Source organism: Suricata suricatta, chromosome 3 (assembly GCF_006229205.1).
Source record: "Suricata suricatta isolate VVHF042 chromosome 3, meerkat_22Aug2017_6uvM2_HiC, whole genome shotgun sequence".
In the NCBI taxonomy this organism is placed as follows: domain Eukaryota; kingdom Metazoa; phylum Chordata; class Mammalia; order Carnivora; family Herpestidae; genus Suricata; species Suricata suricatta.
In genome coordinates, this window is record NC_043702.1 from 12,208,175 (window position 1) to 12,217,560 (window position 9,386).

General features: G+C 36.6%; 1 protein-coding gene across 2 annotated transcripts in view; it reads right to left on the minus strand.

Annotated features, from left to right (window-relative positions):
• Window positions 1-9,386, minus strand: part of NYAP2 (neuronal tyrosine-phosphorylated phosphoinositide-3-kinase adaptor 2) — a 251,615-nt gene that overhangs the window by 41,473 nt on the left and 200,756 nt on the right. The gene's annotated exons all lie outside the window — the stretch shown is intronic.

Below are 9,386 nucleotides of genomic sequence, written 5' to 3' on the forward strand. Positions count from 1 at the left end.
CTTTTTTTCCCTTATAATTTTGATATCTATAACCTTGGGTTTGTGCTGAAAGGTAGCATTTCCCTAATTTATCTCCATTCACTTTCAAGTTTATAACCATCTTCTAAGACTTTTGGCATTTTTCATAATAACAATATTTTTCCAAACTATGAAAGCATTTCTCTAACTCTTCTTTGATTTCGGGAGCTCAAATGAGCTACCCAGGTCATTGATAGGATACTTTGGAAATTAGAATTTGGGAATGGAAGAGTTCTTATCCAAGAGGGTATAGAGAGGATGCTAATTTTAATGTTAATGTATCTGAAGATATATGAGAAGAAAATATTTTTGTCACAGACTTTTATATTGGCTGTCACTTTTTGAGTGCCTGTATATTACAGTTTCTGTCTGGGATACATTTAAATTATCTCTAATCCTAAAGATATTCTAAAGAGTTACACAGCTAGAAAGGCTGCCAATTTATACAAAAACTTACATATATATGTATATATTGGAAACCTCCTTGCTGATCCCTGTGATCTCTCTGCTTAAAAGTAACTTGAACACCATTGTTCTAGACTAACTTGGACACCATTGTCCTAGAATAACTCGGACACCACTGTTCTAGACTAACTTGGACACCATTGTTCTAGACTAACTTGGACACCACTGTTCTAGACTAACTTGGACACCACTGTTCTAGACTAACTTGGACATCACTGTTCTAGACTAACTTGGACACCATTGTTCTAGCCTGAGTTTCCTAGCTTACTTTCAAGCATCCACCTTATTCCAAATTTTCCAATTATTCCATATTTCATATGATAAAAACTTCAAACCCCCTTGACTAATTTTCAAAGACCTCCAGTGATCTGATCATATCTACTCTGTTTCCACTGTTCTCCCCAAAGTACATGTAACTGTCTTCCCTCTTGGTTTCAGCATTTGATCCTGCTTCTATCCTTCACCTCAGGGTGTGCCCTTGTGTGGACTTCCATTAGACTAAGTCTTACCCATTTTCGAAGACCAACTTCAGCAAGTCCTTCCTATTGTCAAGCATCCTGATTCTCTCTTCTGAAACTGCCTTAACATTTACACAGTGTTTGTAATGCTTGCTCTGGCTTTGAGCATTTATCTTGGTGTGGACTGCATAGTAAGTGTTCAATTAATATGCACTTTTATTTCACTGAAGACACTCAGTTTAACCTAGAAAAGGTCGATGTGACTGCTAAAAACAAATGGAGGCAGGGAAAGTAACTTAGAGTATTTTAAAGCCTGAGTTCAAGGGCCTAACTCCCCTACTTATAAAGGCAGTGATTCTCATTTAAAGGGTCTGTGACTTTCTAGGGTCCATTTCAGAAGACGCATGTGGTTTCAAAACTCTCCCCAACTTACTTTTATGCAGATGATTCTAGTATCCACTCAACCACTTTTGGAAGGTGTTCAAATATAACAGCATTATATACGATGACATAAATTATCACTGTAACTTAGAAATTAATCTCATTTCCCAGGAGGCATAAATCCTTGCATACCCTAGCAAATCATCTTTTGTCATATAAAATAATGGGGAAAGCATCCATCCCAATCCCAGTTGACATGTATTTAGAATGGGGCCAACGTTTTCATATAACCCACGGTTAGTCACATGGAATCAGAAAATACACTATTTTTTCCTAGGAAAGGATGGCAAATAATATTTCTTTACTTAAGGTCCTTTTCAAGTTTATATTAAAGAGATTATCTGATGACTGACATAGTTCAAGACCTTTTATATTATCCAGTATACCTAAGGATTAATTTCTCCTGCTAGGTTTCCACTCAGATTCTGACTTAACCAGCCTCTTTCAAACATTGACACAAATCTCTCTAATGAACAGACTGAGCTGTACCAAAATCCAGGCAAACTCCCCATTTCATCATGACTTGAAATGGCCTTGCCTTACCCACACTGGCCATCAGTCCAGAGCCTATCTGAGCTCACAAAGCCCCTTAGGTATTACAATATAAGCCACTAATATAAACCACATGACACACAGTGGTTTACACTACTAGCCAACTACCCTGGGGGCTAGGTCTAAGATGAGGTCACACTGGAGCCAACTGGTCGATCTCAACTTGGCTCATATGGGTCCTGATTCTACCTGCAGTAGCAGACTAACATTGTGACCATAAAGCCATTGTGTCCACATGCTTACACAGATACCCACATATGCACCCTGCACAACATTACTGCTTAATGGTGTCATGTTGTAGGGACATTATTAAAATTGTGAAGTTTTGGTTTATCTTTATCTCACTCATTTTAACTCTTTGCTCTTCTTTCAGTTTTACATGGTCTATATGTGCCTTTCAAGTTTATTATTATTTTATGGAGTTTATAGGACCAGGTTGGTGGTCTTTATGATGTTGCATCCACCAAGGTCCCTTTGACCTTAAGAATTGTCTGAGGAAGCCCCCCAAATCCTAGAAAAGTGTTTGATTAAAATCAAGCCTCATGGAGATTCTTTAGGACTATGACATCGAAGATAAATTGTCCATCACATTTGCACTTGGAAATAACACTATGCTTTGAGCCTTACACAGACAGGGATGCTGAGGAGCCATGACACTAAAAGCAGTAAAGTTTCATCCTGAATTTTTCTTAATATAAAAATTGCCTACATTTTTTTGAGGGTCAGAAACAATGGACATGTTCCTCAAAAGAGATCTAAGGTAGAACTTTCCTCCTCTGAGAAAACTCATTCCATTCCATTAAGAGATTAATGATGAGACACCTGTTATTCCCACATCCAAGGAAAAACCTTTTGCTTTGTAAGTGCTATCATTAATCATCATCCTGGAAGTAATAGTTGATGTTGCTTATGAAATTTCAATGAAGATCAAGAGAAAAGAGAAGAAGAAAGAATAAGAAAAAGGTATGAGATTAAGGTAGAAATAAAATTAGAGGGGAAAAGAAAGAATAGGAAAAGAATCAGGGGAGACAGGAAGGAAGGGAGGGAGGAAAGAGAGGAAGGAAGCAGAAAGGAGAGAAGAAAGGAAGGAATAAAGAAAGAAAGGAAGGAAGGAAGCAAGAGAAAGAAAAGGCAAAGAAAATAAAAAGGAAAGAACAAAGAAGAGGAAAGTAAAGAAAAGGAAAAGAAGGACCAATTTTAACTTCTTATAATAAACTATTATCAAGATATTATCACAAAATGTTTCCCAAATAATAACTCGTGATCATCTTAAAGTTTTTCACAGGGAACTGTGTGAATTAATATTTCTTTGTTTTTATTTTTAGTGGATTCAATTTATCACTGTTTTGTTTTGTTTTATAGATAGTCATTTCTCAATCATTTCTCATCTTCCCTTTAAGGTGAATTGTATTTCTCTTCAAAATCATGTCCTTAGTAGTGTTACAGAATAATTTCCAAGGCATCCACTGCTATTATTGTGAGTATTGGAGTTCTCTTTGCTTTCAGAAGGCAAAGAAAAATGACTCTTCCCAACCTCTGTATCTACACAACAACAGAAGATTAGGGCATTTTCACCAAAGAAAACACTTTCATCTAGCATCAAAGAAATAAAATCAGTCAAATTCTGAGACATAGCTTTCCCCTATCACAGTTTCCTTCCCTAATACACAATATTTTTCTCTAGTAGCAGAAACATATCATGATTTCCCCAAGTCATGTTGCTGAAAGTTTATAATCAATGACTCAAGGCTATATGGGAGTCACAGAGAGGTCTCTTTAGAATACCCCAAAGTATGGTTATTACAAACTCTACTTTTTGTTTCTAAGGAAGACATTTTTTGGAAATAATGCATATGCTGTTTCAGGTAAACTGGTGTTTAAGTAATAAATGGCAGTTTTGTGAGGACTATATTAAAACCTTCCTGGATCCCATTTTGTTTAAAAGCTTCTATCATTCATCACAGTAAACATATAAGGTGCCCTCAAGTCCCAAGTTAAAAAGTAATTTGTCCTGTATATAATTTGCATGCATTTTTATAAGTTTACTTCAGAAATGATTGGACTGTGAGTAATCCAATTCATTCATGACTGGGTACAATTTCTAGACAATAATCAAATGTACTCAGGAATTCTTGCAGTATTACACAATCTAATCTAGAAATTGCTCTCAAATGTAATAGAATTGTTTTACTTATTTTTAAATTTTCTTTAAACCCAAGTTAGTTAACCATTGGTGTAATAAAGGTTTCAGGAATAAAACAGTGATTCATCACTTACATACAACACCCAGTGCTCATCCCAGCGAGACCCTCCTTAATGCCCATCACCCATTTAGCCCATCTCCCCACCCAACACCCCACCAGCAACCCTCAATTTGTTCTCTGTATTTAAGTGTCTCTTATGGTTTGCCTTCCTCTCTGTTTTTATCTTATTTTTTCTTCCCTTATGTTCATCTGTTTTAATTTTTTTAATTCACATGACTGAAATCATATATTTTTCTTTCTCTGACTTATTTTGCTTAGCATAGTACACTCTAGCTCCATCCATGTCATTGCAAAAGGCAATATTTCATTCTTTTTGATCTCCAAGTAACTGTAATTGACGTGTTTTAATACTAAATTTAACAATTAATTAAGTGGACCTAATGTCACACGTTGCATGCTTTAATTAAATATTCATTAATGTTAATCTGGAAGTTGCTTTTGGAATTTTGGAATTTTGCTGGAATTTTGGAGTTCTTTTGGAATTTTGCTACCATTTTATTTTTAATATCCAATATTTTTGTAGGTCCCTGATGAAGCTCATAAGTCCCTGTATTGTCAGTATGACACTGAAAAGAGAAAACAGATTAATCATCATTGTAATGATTTTGTGACTAGAAAAAGAGAATCAGCAGGATGCAAACATGTGCCCTAGGAGCAGATATTCTGTCTCCAGCTTTCTATGGTCTGAATGAGACTTGCGTAGCTTTGAATGAGTCCCAGACTCATAGTCACAGACCAGATAGTCCTAGTACTATCTGCAGGGCCAGATAGTAAAACTATAGATCCTGGACTAACTTGTAATTCTTCTCGGGAATACCCGAATTCTGATGAAGATGTAAAATCCAAATAAAAGTGAGGTGGAGACATGATAGGTAGAGTTTATGAGCCAATGATGGATGTAGAGTTAGTTATAAGATCCGTTGTAAAGAGGAGAAGGAGGATCACATGCATGTAGGGTTAGGATTGCCCACTGTGTTCCTTCTGATTATCTGAGGACCTGAGATTCCCCTTAACCACCTTCCACTGTCTTGTGTAGAGAGAATATAAATCATACTACTGCCTACCATGCATGGAGGCCCTACATGCTGTAATGCATGGTTGGTTTTTTGCCTGGCAGCATAGCACAGTGAGGCATTAACAGTTTTGGGGTTTTTGTTTTGTTTTATTTTATTTTTGTTCTTTTTTTTTGGACAGCTTCTTTTATTGTAATATATAATTTATTTTCCTTTTAAATTTATTTATTTTGAGAGAAAGAGAGAGAGAGTGTGTGTACATAAGCAAGAGAGGGAGAGGGAGATGGGGGTGGGGTGTGGGAAAAGACAATCCCAAGCAGGCTTCACTCAGTTTGGAGCCTGACACAGGGCTGGATCCTAGGACTGTGAGATCATGACCTGCGCCCATATCAAGAGTCTGACTCTCAACCGACTGAGCCAGCCACGCATCCCATGTAATATATAATTTCTGAAACACTTTCAGGATACTTACCACTTTAGCTGAATATAAAAAGCGCTCTGGTCTTCAAGAATGCTTTATTTCACATTAAAATAAAATTATAGTAAATGTGTATAAAGCAAATATATTTTATCTGTTTTATAAGTGATGTATGTTCTTGGGGCGCCTGCGTGGCTCAGTCAGTTAAGCGTCTGAGTCCAGGTCACGAGCTTGCTGTTTGTGAGTTCAAACTCCACATTGGGCACCACACTGACAGTGCGGAGCATGCGTGGGATTCTCTCTCTCCGTCTCATTCTCTGCCCCTCCCCTACTTGCTCTCTCTCTCTCCTCTCTTTCTCTCAAAACAAATAAATAAACTTAAAAAAAGTAATATATCCTCTTTATTTATACTTAATACCATTACATAAAGAAAATCCACTTGCCAAGATACAAATGTAAAGAGACATACCATGATTTGTATCAGGATCAAATGCATATTACAATGAGGAGAGACACTTTCCTTTGCATGATGGCATCAAAAATGGAATAAACAAACAAACCAAAAAAGGATAAAAATCCTTTCATCGCCAATATAAGGAATGAAAACATGATGAAAAAAATTTAACCTATTTTAAAAATTTTTTAAATAAAAAAACTTTAAATTTATTTTTGAGAGAGAGAGAGCATAAGCAGGGGACAAGCAAAAGAGAGGGAGACACAGAATCCAAAGCAAGCTCCGGGCTCTTGGCTGTCAGGACAGAGCCCATCACCAGACTTGATCCATGAACTGTAAGATCATGACTGGAGACAAAGTTGGACCCTTAACTGACTGAGCCACCCAGGAACCCCAATTTAACCTATTTTTAAAATGTGTTATATTTCACTTCTAAATAACAAAATAAGAAGAAAAGCCAAGTTTAAATTTTATACATCACCCACCTTATTAATGTAAAACCTCTTTATTCTGAACAAATGACAGTCAAAACTGGATGTAATACTAATGATGTCTTCTCTTTATACCATTGACTTTTGTGGGCCATTTAAGAGCAAACATCTTTGAAACTAAATTTGGTCCAAAATCATTTATATGGTCCTTATGATAGGTTTTATTTCCATGGACCTTATGCTTCTGCCTTGAACCATTGTCATTATAAACATAAGTTAAGCATTACGTGCCTAGGAACAAGACTTATCTAAAAGCATGCATGGTCAAGTCCACCATAGAAGGGAACTTCAATCTGATTTCCAATAACAGCCATGTTTGTTCACTATATAGGAGAACTCTGGAAGTCTCCAAGATCCTATGAGGAGTAGTGACATGAGGTCAAAGCTGTTTTCAAAGAAGTACTAAGTAAGAGGTAATTTGCTTTTCTCGCCGGGTTGACAAATGCACTCAAAGTCCAAAAACCATGCTGCATGAATCTGCCATGACCTTAGCACATCAAAGCAACAGCACCAAACTATGGCAGTAATTATGTATTTTTCATTGCCACACAGACTTGAGTACTTGACAGATATTTTCTCAAAAATGAGTAAGTTAGGCCTCTTGCTTTAAGGAAGACAACTGACAGAATTTGTTGACAATGATAAATCTGAGCTTTCAAGCAGGAATTCAAAGTTTGAAAAACTTATATGTACCACTGTGAGCTTGACACTATCCTAATATTTAAAGACTTTTCTTATGAGATCAGTGGTGATATTAATTAATGTGCTGTATTGATTTTTAAAATGAAATGTGTCAACATATGGAAGATTTGCATGACTTTGTGAACTTATATTTTCTAAAAGCATGATGTTATAAATCATGCATGGATAAAAGATCCTCTTAAAGTACAAGATAGACCAATGAGTTTTAATGTAACAGAGTATGATGAGTTTATTAATAGGTAATGAACCCTTATGAAACTGCTATTCGTGGAGTTTGGGTAGGATATTAAAGAAGAATATACACAATTATAGGAAAAGGCTATCAAAATATTCCTTTTATTTTCAGTTACACATCTATACAAAGACAGATTTCCTTCATATATTTTAACCAAAGCAACATATTACAACAGATTGAAACCAAAGCAGATATGAAAATCTATGTTCTGTTAAGTCAGATAGTAAAGAGGTTTGCAAACACGTAAAACAATTTCAATCTCTTCATCATTTGTTACCGTTTAGGAATATAGTTATTTTTCATAAAAATGTTATTTGGGCTAACATATGATGGATTCATTTTTAATGAATATTTTTAAAATTTTCAATTTTAATTTCTAATGTGATAAATATTGTCATACTTAACCCATATGTTAGACTTAACTTCCAGCTCCAGGAGAGCTCTTTGGGATTCTCAATAAGTTTTAGGGGCATAAAGGGTCCTGAGTCTGAAGAGTTTGAAAGCAGTAAATTTATATAGACTCTCAGTCCCCAAAGAGTTCCCTTAGAAGAGTAACTTTTATATGCAATTAATATGCCATTGGAGTACTTAAAGAACACAAATTGAAACAGAGGAAAATACCATGTTGAGGCACAAAGGAAAACCTTTGAAAATGCCAGGGGCCTTGGGAACAAGCCGTTTTGAAATGCTGCCCTGGAAAAGTCTCTGACAACGTCCAAGAAAAGCTATTACCTGCCTCTGAGACCAGAGGGAAGCCATCCGAATTCTCAGGGCACTTTTACCATTTATAATAAGAAGTAAGCTCCAAGGTTCATTCACTGATTCTTTGATGTTCATAAAGGAAATCTGTTGGAATAATTGAAATGCCCTCAAAGGCACTCTTGATGGATCGTAAGGTTCACTTACTAAGGTCACTGCTTTTATTCCTCCTTTCTGATCTACTTTTTGTGCTTTCTTTTTGTAACAATGTTGTTAGGAGTATGCCTAACTCAAGTTTGTTATTTGCTAAAAATTTTCTAAAGTTGTTGGTAATTGTTTGGGTAGCAAATGGTTAAATGTGATCAAAAAATCATTTTAAAATTAAATTTAGGAGAGGTAATGGAAATCTGTCATTCATTTTCACCTGTCCAGAATCCACGTGTTCTTATTTTTCTGGAAGAAATGTTTGCATTTCCTTTGGAGGATGATATAACCAGTAGACTCAGACCTTACAGTTCCGTACAAGGAGGCACCGCAACTCTGGTTCCAGAAGAGACCACGTGACTCAGGCCCATCCAACCAATTAGTCTCTCCTCTCAGACTCACTAATTGGTTCAGGGGTGGACCTGTGACCCATGTCAGCCAATGAGAGCTAGCCTCAGACTTTTGCTGGAGCTCTCGGGAAAGAGTTATTATAACGCTGAGTCAGGGCTGCTAAGCTATAGTCAGCCACTGAACCCTCATGGGCAGTTTACTTGACCTCTCTAAGCTTCTTGTTTGTTCCCAGGTAAAATTGGAGAAATAAATGGATCCACTTTATGACGTTCTTGTAAGAAATAAGATAATAATTGTAGGTTTCACCTAAGCAACCCACATAGGATCTCAGGACATGTTAGTTATTTGTATTATTTAAAGGCAAATATTCAGCTCCTCTGCTTACACTGTAAGGAAATCTAACCCCCCTCCTCCCAATGGTACACGTGACTCAGCCGACATAACCAGCCTCTTGCAGCCTCACCCCTACCATAGGGAGGTAGGTTCTCCTAAAGCCCCACCTCTTCTCCTACTCCATGATTTTAATTATGCCATTCCACTCTGCTGGGTGCATTTGTTCCTTCCCTCTTCTTTCCCTTTCCTCACATACTAGATCATATGCTCCGTGAAGACAGGAGTCAT